General features: G+C 35.6%; 1 protein-coding gene across 9 annotated transcripts in view; it reads left to right on the top strand.

The window, feature by feature from the left end:
- Positions 1 to 15,257, top strand: part of EPHA6 (EPH receptor A6) — a 938,174-nt gene that overhangs the window by 58,087 nt on the left and 864,830 nt on the right. The window lies entirely within an intron of this gene.

The following is a 15,257-nucleotide window of genomic DNA, read 5'->3' as shown; positions in this document are numbered from 1 at the left end:
CTAATTCATTGGAAAAGACCCTGATGCTGGCCAGATTGAAGGCAGGAGGAGAAGGGGAGGACAGAGCATGAGATAGTTGGATCACATCACCAACTCAGTGGACTTGAGTTTGAGCAAGCTCCAGGAGCTTGTGATTGACAGGGAAGACTGGCATGCTGCAGTCCATGGGGTTGCAAAGCATCAGACTCAACTGTGTGACTGTACCGACTGATTGATACTTTTTGCACCTAAAGTTTGAGAAGCTCTATAGTCAGCAAAAGCAAGTCCGGGAGCTGACTGTGGTTAGGATCATGAACTCCCTATTGCCAAATTCAGACTTAAATTGTAAAACGTAGGGAAGCCACTAGACCATTCAGGTATGACCTAAATCAAATCCCTTATGCTTATACAGTGGAAGTGACAAATAGATATAAGGGATTAGATCTGAAAGAAAGACTGCCTGAAAAATATGGATAGAGGTTTGTGACATTGTATAGGAGACAGTGATCAAGACCATTCCCAAGAAAAAGAAATGCAAAAAGACTAAACGGTTGTCTGAGAGGGCCTTACAAATAGCTGAAGACGGGAAGAGCAGCGAAAGGCAAAGAGAAAAAGAAAGATATACCCATCTGAATTCAGAGTTTCAAATAATGGCCCAGAGATATAAGAAAGCCTTCTTCAGTGATCAATACAAAGACATAGAGGAAAGCAATAGAATGGGAACGACTAGAGATCTCTTCAAGGAAATTAGAGACAGCAAGGGAACAGTTCATGCAAAGATGGGCACAATAAAGGGCAGAAAAGGTATGGACCTAACAGAAGCAGAAGATATTAAGAAGAGCTGGCAAGAATACACAGAAGAACTATATATAAAAAAAAGTCTTCATGACCCAGATAAACATGATGGTGTCATCACTCACCTAGAGCCAGACATCCTGGAATGTGAAGTCAAGTCGACCTTAGGAAGCATCACTACTAACAAAGCTAGTGGAGGTGATGAAATTCCAGTTGAGCTATTTCAAATGCTAAAAGATGATGCTGTGAAAGTGCTGTACTCAATATACCAGCAAATTTGGAAAACTCAGCAGTAGCCACAAGACTGGAAAAGTCAGTTTTCATTCCAATCTCAAAGAGATGCAATCCCAAAGAATGCTCAAACTACTGCATAGTTGCACTCATCTCACATGCTAGCAAGGTAATTCTCAAAATTCTCCAAGCCAGGCTTCAGCAGTACATGAACCATGAACTTCCAGATGTTCAAACTGGATTGAGAAAAGGCAGAGGAAACAGAGTTCAAATTGCTGTCATCTGTTGGGTCATAGAAAAAGCAAGAGAGCTCTAAAAAAATATCTACTTCTGCTTTTTTGTTGACTGCACAAAAGTCTTTGACTGTGTGGATCACAACCAACTGTGTAAAATTCTTTAAGAAATGGAACCACCAGAGTACCTTACCTGTCTCCTGAGAAGCCTATGTGGAGGTCAAGAAACAACATTTAGAACTATATATTGAACAACAGGCTACCCCCAAATTGGGAAAAGGGTATATCAAGTCTGTATATTGTCACTATTTAACTTATATGCAGAGTACATCATGCCAAATGGCAGGCTAGATTAAGCTCAAGCTGGGATCAAGATAGCTGGAAGAATTAACAATAACCTCAGATATTCAGATACCACTCATGACAGAAAGCAAAGAGGAATTAAAGAATCTCTTGATGAAAGTGAAAGACGAGAGTGAAAAAGCTGACTTAAAACTCAACATTAGAAAAACAAAGATCTTGTCATCTAGTTTCATGACTTCATGCTGAGAAGATGGGGAAACAATGGAAACAGTGAGAGACTTTATTTTCTTGGGCTCCAAGATCACTGCAAATGGTGACTGCAGTCATGAAATTAAAAGACACTTGCTTCTTGGCATAAAAGCTATGACCAACCTAGACAGCATGTTAAAAAGCAGAGACATTACTTTGCTAACAAAGGTCTGTCTAGTCAAAGTTACGGTTTCCAGTAGTCATGTATGGATGTGAGAGTTGGACCATAAAGAAGGTTGAATGCTGAAGAATTGACGGTTTTGAACTGTGGTGTTGGAGAAGACTCTTGAGTGTCCTTTGGTCTGCAAGGAGATGTAACCAGTCAATCTAAAGAAAATCTGTCCTGAATATTCATTGGAAGGACTGATGCTGAAGCTGAAACTCCAGAGTTTGGCCACCTGATGCAAAGAACTGATTCATTGTAAATGACCCTGATGCTGGGCAAGATTGAAGTCAGGAGGTGAAGGGGACAACAAAGAATGAGATGGTATGGTTAGATAGCACACCAGCTCCTCAGACATGAGTTTGAGCAAGATCTGGGAGTTGGTGATGGACAGGGAAGCCTAGCATGTTGCAGTCCATGGAGTCACAAAGTGTTGAACACAATTGAGCAACTGAACTGAACTGAACTGTGGAAACTGTATATTGTTTGTACATAGTGTTTGAAATTCCAAAGTTGTAGTATATGAAAAACTAAGTAGATCAACAACAAAAGTTTTTGTTGTTTTTATTTGTTTGCTTTTCAACACCATTCAAGAGCTTTATAATGGGTAGATAATTTTTTTTTAATTTTCTAAGTTAACATAAATGTATTTAAAAAGTAAAACAGGGTTACTCTTTTCTGATAATTTAGTACTTTCCAAGGAATCTTTGATCTACAATTTGGTCTCTTGATATATTTACCTGCAGAGATGGAGATTCCCTGAGGAGACAAATCATTAGTGAATAAATAGTCCATCTCATTTATAAATTAATCTCCTGTATGCCTGATTAGCAGGATTTAATCTTCTAAACTATGATCACTCAGAATAATAAAAATTGAGCTTCTCAGCCATGAATGCTGAAGATGGTCCTTGGTTTCTGATGAATTCACTAAGAGTTTCTCAACATTTTACATTTCTTACTATAGTTTGTGTCTTGAGTAAACAGTAAATTGAAACTGATAGATGTCTTATGAAAGCATGCTTTCTTTTGCTTAATTATACTTGGGAAACCTATGTTCAATAAAGTATTCTCCATTTGCCTAAATATTAAAATTTCATTATCATTTCTATTGCATTTACTTTACTGCACAGGATCCTGTTGATAAACACTATAACAATGGCACTTAATGATCTGCCTCCCGACAGGGTGATGATTATAATGCCAGGGTTTTTTTTTTTTTTTTTTTTTTATGTTTTTTTCCTTTTATTTTTTCTGCTAACAATAAAGCTTCCATCTGTCATTCTTTTCTATATACTGAAGCCATGCTGCTCTTGGCATGGGTTACATTTGTCAATGTTTCATTTATGAGCCATTCCTCACCCTGACTCCTCTGCAGTACAGAAATATGCCACAGAAGATCAGTTGTCTTGCAGTTCATTCATGAGCCTCTAAATCTGGCATCGCATTTGGTCTGTCATTTCCTCAATAGTTTCTAGCAGGAAGTTGTCCTACATAATTCTCGTAACTTTATTTATCAAATAATTATGCTAAATAGCTGTTTAATTTGTAAATATATGACACCTGGTTTTCTTAATATTTTGTCTTTACCTTTTTACTGTCTATTTCTCTTGTTATAGACTAACCTGTTCCACAGGCAATGTTACTTAACAATATCTTCAGTACAGTTTAATTTATGATTCAGAAGATAACACACATTCTTTGGGCAGTCAAGGATGTTGAAATTATGATAAAAGAGTTAAAATTGCATTTTTATTCAAATTATTCTTTTGTAGCATATCCCCAGAATGTATGTCATTATATGAACAGATTATCAAGTTTCATGACCTGACAACCGTGTTTTGTAAGCAACTGACTGTGAAATGTTATTGTTCATAAACAATTTAGCTGATTTAGACAGGGACAATTTAGTTGTACCATTTTTAGAGACAAAAGAAGCTAGAGTAATATTTTTGGGATCAGCGGGAGACAGGGTTGGGGAAACCTAAGGAAAAAATCATTGTCTTACATCCTTTCTGAACACTCTTTGAGTAGATCAACTAATAAGTTAAATTCAAAGGGCAAAGGAGAGACAATCATCACCCACAAAACAATGAGCCAACTTTTGTTTTACTTTGTCTTCCTTTACATTCCATCCTAGTAGAGTAGCTAACAAGATTAGAGTGTGTTGAAAGTCAGATTCTAAGGCTTAGAGAGTTACTTGCTTGATTTAAGGCAGAGTAACTCCCAGCAATTGGTAGAATAAGAATTTTTACTTAACTAAGTTTACCAAAGTACACAATAGTAGAGCCAGGTATAGAACCCAGGAAGTAGATAGAAGATATATTCTAAACAAGAGAATAATATCTTTTTAAGTGCTATAAACTGGGATTTCAGGAATTCTCTTTCAGAATATTTCTTTGAGGTACTGTTTATGTAGTGTGATTTTAGATATACCATGAAGAAAAACCCAAGTTAATCTCAGCAAAGGTGTTGTAATCAGTTCAAATTTAAACTGAGTAAATAAATAAGTAGGGTGGAAGGGATAAGGGGAAATGAGTATTCATAAGCCCATCTTTAAGGATCTCCTTGTAGCTCAAATGGTAAAGAATCTGCCTGCAATGCAGGAGACAAGGGTCCAATCCTTGGGTCGAGCAGTTCCTCTGGAGAAGGGAATGGCAATCCACTCCAGTATTCTTGCCTGGAGAATCTCAAGGACAGAGAAGCCTGGTGGGCTGTGGTCCATGGAGTCCAAAGAGTCGGACACGACTGAGCAACTAACGCAAGCACATCTATGTGCTGTTTTAGTTAAGGTGTTTTCTTACTATGATAAATGCTTTCAGTGGGGCAGCAGATAGAGGAGGATGATTTGAACACTGTAATGTCAGAGATGGATATAGATGCAAGGGTTTGGATTCAGAGTGCAGCCTGAGGGCACTCTGTGATGAAAATATAGGGACCAGGTAGAGCAGAGCAGGGACTCCAAAAAGTACAGAAAACATCTTCTCACAATCCATTCTGTGCTCCATGCAAACACCTACTCATTTTGTCCTTAACCACATCTGAGAGAGATCATATAAGATAACCTTTGACCTTCCCATACAAACTGAAGTTCAGTAGCCTTTAAATTTCCTGCAGTGCCTGCCTTCCCACTAATCCTGCACACCTTTTTCAGTATTTAATTAAGAGTATTTTTACCCAGGATGTGAGTTTCTTGCCCACACTCATTCGCTTGTTCATTCATTCACTTATTTTATTCAACAAATGTATACACATACATAGACAGACCCTTCCTTTTAGGAGCTTGTATTATGTGGGCAGAACTGACTTGAAAATTAATATATCTTTAGTGAAAGTCAATCAGTTGTGTTTGACTCTTTGCAACCCCATGGACTATACAGTCCATGGAATTCTCCAGGCCAGAATACTGGAGTGGGTAGCCGTTCCCTTCTCCAGGGGATCTTCCCGACCCAGAAATCGAACCAGAGTCTCCTGCATTGCAGGCAGATCCATTTCCAGCAGAGCAAACAGGGAACCCTTCTTTATTTGGCTATAATTTCGTTGAACAAAGATGAGAATGCTGTCCTTTTAAAGTTTATATTTGAAAATTTGACAATACAATTATTGTTTTTACCTGGTACTTTTATTTATTTATGATGATTAAAACTTAGATTAGATCATGTTTGCATCTGATGTTTAACTTTTAAAATCTCCCACTCTAAGTAAAACACTATGTCTCTTCCGAAAAATTTAGCAGATATTTCCTGTATTTGGTACTACTTTGGACAACAGTACCCTTCAGGTAGGAAATTGTTATTTCTCTTCTTGTTGTCTACTGGGATTCTCTTCTACAGTCTGTTCATTCCTTGGCACTTCTTTAGAAACTGAGATAAGTGGTCCAATTACCCACAGTTTTGATGGTGACGTTGATGTACTATTTGGTGTCCGCCCTTTTAGAAAAGCAATTTAACTCTGTACATTCTAGAAAATAGCTTCAGCCTTTCCTCTTCTGCACCTTCTGAATAAGAGTGTTTTAATCTGTTTTACTATTTACATGTTTGAATTAACTATGGCATGCGAGTTGACACAAAAATATAACAGCTGGAGTGGAAAAATAAGACCAAATACTCCTCTGGGTAGACATTGTATCTTATAAACTTTCTATACCCTCCATTTGTTAATATAGAGTCTAAATATTGGAGAAACTCAATTAATGTTTGTTGAAATAATATTAAAATATCATCATATAAAATCAAATAAAATATTTTCACTATCATGTCATAAAGAAGGAAGTAAAACTTTCTATCATGTCTATGTAAGTGTAATGGAAGAAAAAAACAATCTAGGAAAAATTCTTTTTTCTTTCCATTTTCAAGGAAAAAAGAAAAGATTCTTTTTCACTCATAAGTTTTTCTTACAGTCCAGTAAAAACCATTTCTTCCTTCTCAATGCAGAGCCACTTTGGTTTTAAGGTAAGGGTTTCAATAGGTTTTTTTAGACTTTTCTTCCATTATATAGAAATGATTTTGCATTGAGATGTACATTACATTGTAGATAAAGACTTCCAAATAAGCAGTCATAATCTCTTTTATCAGAGCTATAAAAACAAAGATTTAAGCTCCTTTAATACCTTGACTTTAAAGAAAAAGGAAAATGTTCAAAGCCACGGAAAACAAGTGAGAAGTGTGAGAAAGAAATGAACTAGAAACACAAGAAGCCGCTCTGATGCTGTGTAAGTGATGCGGAGAAAGTGCAGTGGTTTGAGCTAAGTGGAGTTTTTGAGTGAGTTTATGTTGTGAGTTTCTGTGAGAGATGAAAAAATCATGTTTATGAAATATAAGATTAGAAAATTTAAGACTAAAGCCAAGTAGTCTCTTCTACCTATTAAAACTTTGAAGCAGATGAAGTTTTCAATACTTAGTTTCCTTGTAGGTCAAAGAGTTGAAGATGTCAAAATGAAAGTATTATAATATTGCTATTAATTTGTAACATACAAAATTTCCTTTCTTTTTTTTTTCTTTAAGCTGGTAGATAATTGAACAATTTATGGGGAAAGCATGACTTGAGGTGACTCATTGATAAGTCTTAAAGACCTTGTTCAGGAGCCCAGAGGGAGCAGACCAAAATCTCTCAGTGACCTTGTGATGGGTTTAGATCCACCTGCGGTTCTCCTTCATCTCTGTGGTAAGCCCTCCTGTCTAATGGCAGACTTTAGAGATGATTATGGGACTGAAGCATAAACATCTATGTCAAGCAGGATAACCATATAAGGTTTCTTTTGAGTAAAATAGGAGGGACTCATTGGTATAACTTGCCTTCTAAAAAGCAAACCAGCTTGAATTCCACACCGCTCCTCCACCCCCTGCTTTTCTGGTTTAACGTGATAATTAAGGAAGGTAGTTTCTGGTTATTATAGCTTATTTTTCCATCAGAACTAAAAAACAGTGATTTTTTTTTTTCAAGAAGGGACAGAGACAGATGTTTGAACCTGCTTTCTGGGAAAAAAAAATAAAAGATTATTTTCTATTAGAGTAGAAAGCTGAAGGTTGTGAGTTCACTTGTTATATACTGATTTTATTCTCTAATCTTGAGAAAGCTATTTAAAGTCTCTGTGGTCATATTACCTTATCTTTCAAGTACGATTTCCCAACTCTCACCTAGGGTAGACAAAATAACCATAAACAGCACCTGTATTAAAAACAAACAAGCAACAAGAAAAATAGTAAAGCTGTGACAAAATGAAATGCTGTAAGTATTCTTAATGAACAAGTATTGATCTCAGTTTCTAGATAAAAGTACTTTGTTATTAATATATTTAAGAAGGAATGAGTTTCCTTGGAAAATGTCAATATTCAGAGGGACATACTAAGGGGTAAACATAATAATCCTATGTTTACTTAAAGCAATCTGTGTTTGATTTATTTTTAGAAATTAAATATTGATTCTGACTCTCTGTGAGGGTAAAAACCCATAGTATCTGAAATTTAAAACTGATTTTTGCCCATCAAACACATGCAGTTATGTCAAAACATTAGTTAATATGGTAACCTAAGTGCCAGTTAAAATAGGATTTAAACAGGTGGATATTGAAGTAGACTACTGCTGTTTATAGATAGGTGGATATTAATAGATACCTATGTGCTTATATATCTGTGCCTATAATTCAAATTATTCTGTGATTGTTTTATATCTGGTCATGATGTCAGAAGTGTTCCCTTATTTTACCTATGTTATGGGAGGTGGTAAGTGTGTTAACAGTCAATGGAATATGGAACTAACTAAAATCTCTACCAACTTGTTACTAAGTGACTTTATCTCTATGGGTCTTTGTAAGAAGTCTGTTGGAGAAAATTCTAAACCAGTGTTTACTGCTGTCTAAATGTTTAAAAATATTGATAAATTTTTGGACTCGATTCACATGCCATTAACTTGAATTTTTATAGCAAAACTATCCTGAAAGAATAACTACTTTCTTAGTGGGTTGATTGATCTCTTATTGTTTAATTTTTCAAAATGCTGTATTAAATAAAATCTCATCTTTTTTTATTGTGCAGTTGGAATGAAGATGATCTTCTATTATATACTGTAAACCTATATGCTAATTGTTTTTAAAAAATAGCTTTTTAAAATTTGTTTGTTTATTTTAATTGGAGGCTAATTACACTGTTGTAGTGGTTTTTGCCATACATTGACATGAGTCAGCCACGAGTTCTCCATCCTGAACCCCCCTCCCACCTCCTTCCCCATCCCCTCCCTCAGGGTCATCCCAGTGCACCAGCCCTGAGCACTCTGTCTCATGCATCGAAGCTGGACTGGCGCTCTGCTTCACATATGATCATGTACATGTTTCAATGCTATTCTTTCGAAGCATCCCACCCTCGCCTTTTCCCACAGAGTCCAAAAGACTGTTCTTTACATCTGTGTCTCTTTTGCTGTCTTGCATATAGGTCATCGTTGCCATCTTTCTAAATGTTTTTAAAGTACTACGTCTTAAATTTACTGAAAAGAATATAAATACTCAATAAGTTATTCAAAGGAAAGAAATTGACATTGAACTTCTTAATGTTGGGTACTTATTACTCTCACATTTAATCCAGTGCTATCAACCTTGTCTTTGTCATTTGGTATCTTCTTTTAACTACAATAACATTTTCTTGTAACTTCCAAAGAATGAGTAAAGGGAACACTAATAAATTAAGAAATATTTTCAGAGAAAGATATGCTAGAGATTTATTTCTGAAAGTTGATAGGGAAATTGTGCATAGTTTAACCTATTCTATGCATTATGTTGCTTATTAAATGAAATAAACATGTTAAAACTTTAGTTTGATAACCCTAACCTACTACTTTAATGTATTGTTAGTTTATCCTGTTTCTCATTTATTATGATATGAATAAATAGTTATATTTTCATGTGTAACCCCTAAACAAATCAGTGGTGTTAATCTTGCCATATTTAAAATCTTGCTGATAAATTAAAAATAATAGAGTATTGAGTTTTACTGAAATTAATATTGAGATGGGTTCTTTTCCTCCCTTAGTTTACAGTATTTTTGCACTCTAGTAAGGACTAGATAACTTTTATTTAAAGCCAGCAGGAGGAGCTCTCACCTTGCTGGGTCCAATGTAATTAGCATGCCTGAAAAATCTGAGTTTGTGGGGTTTTTGTCTATGAAGCAACTGATAAAATTTAAACATATGTCACATGTAATGGTGTTAAAAATAAAAATAAATCCTTGGTTTTATTTTGATATTAATGCATCCTTCACCTGTCAGGAATGCAAATTTGAAATTTTGCTGTTCTTATGAATTTTTAGAAGGTATGATTGCAGTTTAATAAGGAAGGTAAACCAGTTATGTAAATCTTGTTTCATGAATCTACTAATAAACAAAAAAGGTGCTCCTAAGGATCTTCACGGTTGTAGATATGTACACATTTTCTTTTTTTGTTTATTTTGAAATGATTATACTTCAGTTTACAAATTATAAACATTTTAAGAATTGAGCAGCCCAAATATATTTTAAAAAAGAATTACCTCAGTTAATCAATTAATTATTTTGACAGTCTATGCAAAAGAAATATTCATTGGTAGACTTCAATATTAGGGAATTTTAAACTCTGTACTCCAATAAACTCCCTGATTTAAATGGCATGATACCAATAAAGCATCTGTAGAACCCATTGATGAGAAAAGTAGAATATAAACTTATCTAGATTTGGAATCAGGAAAGTAAATGGTGATTTTTCTCTGCATCTACAAAAATAAAAATAGAAAAACAAATAATGAAGTTTTATATTCAAACTTAAAAGGAAGGAATATAACACTTTAAATTTTTAAAGGAGTTGTGTATCCACTTCCCTGATAGCTTAGTTGGTCTGGGTAAGAATCTGCCTGCAATTCAGGAGACCCTGGTTTGATTCCTGGGTGGGGAAGATCCACTGGAAAAGGGATAGGCTACCTACTTCAGTATTCTTGGGCTTCACTTGTGGCTCAGCTGGTAAAGAATCCACCCACAATGTGGGAGATTTGGGTTTGATCTCTACTCTGGGGAGATTCCCTGGAGAAGGGAATGGCTACCCACTCCAGTATTCTGGCCTGGAGAATTCCGTGGACTGTGTAGTCCATGGGGTCGCAAAGAGTTGGACACGACTGAGTGACTTTCGCTTCCTTCCTTCCTTATTCCAGCATGAATTTCCTTGGTTGGAATCACTTTGTGATCCTAGGGAAAATATGTAAGCTCCCTAAGCCTTAGTTTTCTCACCTGTAATTTGAGCATTAAAAAAAAAAAAAGAATTTATAGGGCAATGTGGGATTCCTAGAGGAAGGAAACACATAAAGCATCCTTCCTGTATGTATGCTTGCTGTCACTTCAGTCGTATTCAACTCTCTGCGACCCTGTGAACTGGAGCCTGCCAGGCTCTTCTGTTCACGGGATTTTCAAGGCAAGAAATGGAGTGGGTTACCATGCCATTCTCCAGAGGATCTTCCTGACCCAGGGATCAAACCCATGTCTCTTAGGTCTCCTGCAGTGGGAGGTAGGTTCTTTATCACTAGCACCAACTGGGAAGCCTATCTGGCTGAATTAGTATCATTACTTAATCAGCCTGCTAGGGAAAGAATAAGCTTCCAGGTGGCTTAGTGGTAAAGAATCTGCTGCAACGCAGGAGACACGGGTTCAATCCACGCCAGGTCCCCTCGAGTAGGAAATGGCAGCTCACTTGAGTATTCTTGCCTGGAAAATCCCATGGACAGAGGAGCCTGCTAGGCTCCAGTCCATGGGGTCACGAAGAGTCATACATGAATGATGTATTCCAAAATATAAATGTGTTAAATGAGTAACATTACATTTTTGAGTGCCCCAAAGTAGATTCTGCTATTACACATTTCTGAATTCTTTTCTATAGTATATTGTTGTTTGTTCGCTAAGTTGTGTCTGACTCTTTTTTGACCCCATGGATTATAGTCTGCTAGTCTCCTCTGTCCATGGGATTTCCCAGGCAAGAATACAGGAGTCGGGTTGCCATTTCCTTCTCCACAGGATCTTCCCAACCCAGGGACTGAACTTGCATCTCCTCTATCGGCAGGTGGATTCTTTACCACTGAGCTAACATGTATATACCAAAAGTAAAATTATATTCATTTGATAACTTAAGCTTGGAGTTTGAATATTTATTATGACTTCAGCTTTTTTCTCTAATATGTGAGATTATTATTTTTACGCTGAATGAACCCAAATGCCGTCAAGTATCATTTTGTGAATTTGCATGTGTGTGTTTGTGTATGTGTGTGTGTGTGTGTGTGTGTATGCATTTGTACTTTCTTTTACTTGTAGGCTTGTTAGAATTATATGTTAATATGGTGTAAATGAAGCTATAAAGAAGGCCTTTTTAAAGGCTCTAGCCCTTTATGTGTTCTTTTATCTCTTTACATGATATTAGCAGCATTGGAAGTCATTAGCTAAATATATTAATTCATTAAGGATAGAAAATGTTGTAGCCTAATTTGGTCATTCCTTCTTCATTTATTAACTCAAATATTTCAATAAGAGGAATGTTCCTTCATTATTTCTTTATTTAGAAATAGTTCATATATTAAAAACAAAATAAGTATTTTATTCTTTTTAGTTTTTTTTAACAATTTTTAAAATAATGCCTTCCTAGTGTGCTGCAAAATACATTAGTAGGTATGTTTTATCATTATGAATGCATGGATTTAAGCATATTTGAAGTGTTTCAATACCTTATAGTAATTAATCTTGTGTATGTTCAGATTATCTATTTTTAGTCAGTGGAAGTTTATGCAAATTGATTCTTGAGTCCTTTTTACATGCCCCTAGTAAACACTGATATATTCCTTGATTTGGTGTAAGGACTATAAAACACCACCCATGAAGTAATTTTACAAAACATAAAAAATAAATTAAATGGAAACTTGATCTGGTCAAGCCACTTAATATATCTACCAATTTAAAGAAAACAGAGAATGGGGAATTATGTTCAGTGATTTCTCACAAAAAGGAAAATCTAGAATGTGTGGTAAAACTACTTTTGTGGGTCAAATTTTTTTCTAGTAAATTTTATTTCATGTAGTGAAAATGATAACTGGCTAGTTAAAACAATGAGATACTATTGTACATTGGTTAGAATCCCTTAAAAAAAGAAAACTGAACAGTACATCTTCCAGTGAATATGTAGAACAATTGGAAAATAATATATTCTACTAAAGGGAATGTAAAACTACACAGCCATTTTGGAATCCAGTTTGACAGTTTCTTAAAAAATAAACATCCTTTATGTAATTGCTATTTACTATGGAGAAATTAAAACTTTGGTTTGTATAAAAATCTGTACATGAAAATTCATCAGCTAGGGAATTCCATTCTATATAATACTTTTCAGCAATAAAAAGGATCTGAGTATTCAGTTGTATATATTGATACACACAGCAACATAAATGAATCTCAAATGTGTTATGCTAAGTGAAAGAAAACAGGCTCAGAAAACATCATACTGTATGATTTCAGTCATTCAACATTATGGGAAAGTTAAAATCGAGGGACAAGTCAGATTAATGGTTTCTGGGGATTATTGAGGGGACTGGATTTACCATAAAGGATCACAGGGGAAATTTTGGTGGTGATGGAAATATTCTATAGCTTGATTGTAGTGATAGTTATGTGATATCGGAGTTAGTCACAATTCCTAGAAATGCTCATTTAAATAGTCTGAATTTTATTGTAAGTAAATCATACCTCAAAAAATCTAACTTAAAAAAAAAAGAAAAAAGTGAGGACCTATAAAATTAAAAGAAAAATGAAGAGAACAAGACCTCATTGTAATGTATGGACTTATTTAGATGTTGATTTTCTGTTAAAATAAGTTGGGACCATAGAAATATTGAACACTGACTGGATATTTGATGATATTAATTAATATATACCATTTATAGTAATGATTGAGATATTATAGTTATATTAAGAGGAATCTTTATCTTAGATATACATACTGACATTTTTACAGATGAAAGTAGATGATTACTAGAATTTGCTTCAAAGAAATCTTGCAGTAAGAGTAGGTATGCAAGTATAGATGAAATAAGATTGGCTATAAGTTTGTAACAGTTGAGGCAGGGTAATTAATACAATGAGGGCTCATTGTACTGTTTTCTCCACATTTTAAAGTATTTAACAATTTTGCATAATTAAAATTAATTAAATCATTGCAGCTCAGTTTTACAAATATATGCTTAGTGAATATATTAGAAGAATATTCTGCAATGAGCATGTAGAGTTTATCCCAGAACTTTAAGCAGGGTTTCATACTAAAAAATCAATAAAGTATATCACAGTCATTCAAATAAAAAAAAAAGTCACAGAATCCTTACCATAAACAGCAAACAACAGATGCCACATAACACATTTCTAATGGCACTTTTTTAAACTACCAAAAACCCTCCACTTTCTTAGCTAGATCAAATAAAACTTGAGATGAGATACCAAAGCATTGTTTCTTACAGTTTGGTCCATGACCTTACTGGGAATTTGGAGGTAGAAGTTAAAAATACGGGTCGTATGTGAAGCTGAAACTCCCAATACTTTGGCCACCTGATGCAAAGAACTGACTCATTGGAAAAGACCCTGATGCTGGGAAAGACTGACGGCAGGAGGAGAAGGGGACAACAGAGGATGAGATGGTTGGATGGTATTACTGACTCAATGGACATGAGTTTGAGCACGCTCCAGGCATTGGTGATGAACAGGGAAGCCTGGCATGCTGCAGTCCATGGGGCCGCAAAAAGTCGGACACAACTGAGTGAGTGAACTGAACACATTAACTTGGTGAAAACACTACCAAAATACTCCCCAGTTGATCTCCATTTATCTTTCTAGCCTCATTTCCGTTCTCTTAATTCCCCTAAATATTTTCCTCTCCTACTTCCCACTCCAGCAACTGAGAACTAATTTAGTTATAGCTCAGTGACTTTATAGAAGGTATTCTAAAATAAATTTGTTTCTCAGCACATATGATTAAAGACCCCTTCATCCTAGCCCAGACCAAATTGCATTTCCTCTATGAAATCATCTCAGACCTCCATGCCAGCCTTTTTGTTGTTGTTGTTCAGCTGCTAAGTCATGTCTGACTCTGAAACCCCATGGACTGCAGCATGCCTGGCTTCCCTGTCCTTCACTATCTGCCAGAGTTTGCTCAAACTCATACCTATTGTGTTGATGATGCCACCCAACCATCTCATCCTCTGTTGTCCCCTTCTCCTCCCGCCCTCACTCTTTCCCAGCATCAGTGTCTTTTCCAGTGAATCAATTCTTTGCATCAAGTGGCCAAAGTATTGGAGCTTCAGCTTTAGCACCAGTCCTTTCAATGAATATTCAGAGTTGACTTCCTTTAGGATTGATTGGTTTGATCTCCATGCAGTCCAAGCAACTCTCAAGGGTCTTCTCCAGCACCACAGTTTGAAAGCATCAATTCTTGGGTGCTCAGCCTTCTTTATGGTCCAATTCTCATGTCCATTCTGCCTTAGCCTAATTTAATTGTTAAGCTATTGTGTAGTCTACAATTTTAGAATTTAAGAGAGTATGTCCTGATTATTTGTTTGTATGTCTTCCCAACCAGATTATGAGTTACTTTTGGTCAGGGAATAATGTGTGTTTTTGCTTTGGCTTTTACTTCCTTCAGCAGTAAGTGTACTAGTGCATACAGTCATAATGTAATCCATGCTTTAAAGATATGAGTTTATTCAAAATGTGTTGCCAGTAATATACAAGGTCATTTAATAACACAGAAAGAAAATATACAGACCTGCTTTAAAA

The sequence above is a fragment of the Odocoileus virginianus genome, chromosome 25 (genome assembly GCF_023699985.2).
Source record: "Odocoileus virginianus isolate 20LAN1187 ecotype Illinois chromosome 25, Ovbor_1.2, whole genome shotgun sequence".
Lineage (NCBI taxonomy): Eukaryota > Metazoa > Chordata > Mammalia > Artiodactyla > Cervidae > Odocoileus > Odocoileus virginianus.
The sequence above is the reverse complement of the archived record's forward strand: the minus strand, read 5'-3'. Positions and strand labels throughout refer to the sequence as shown.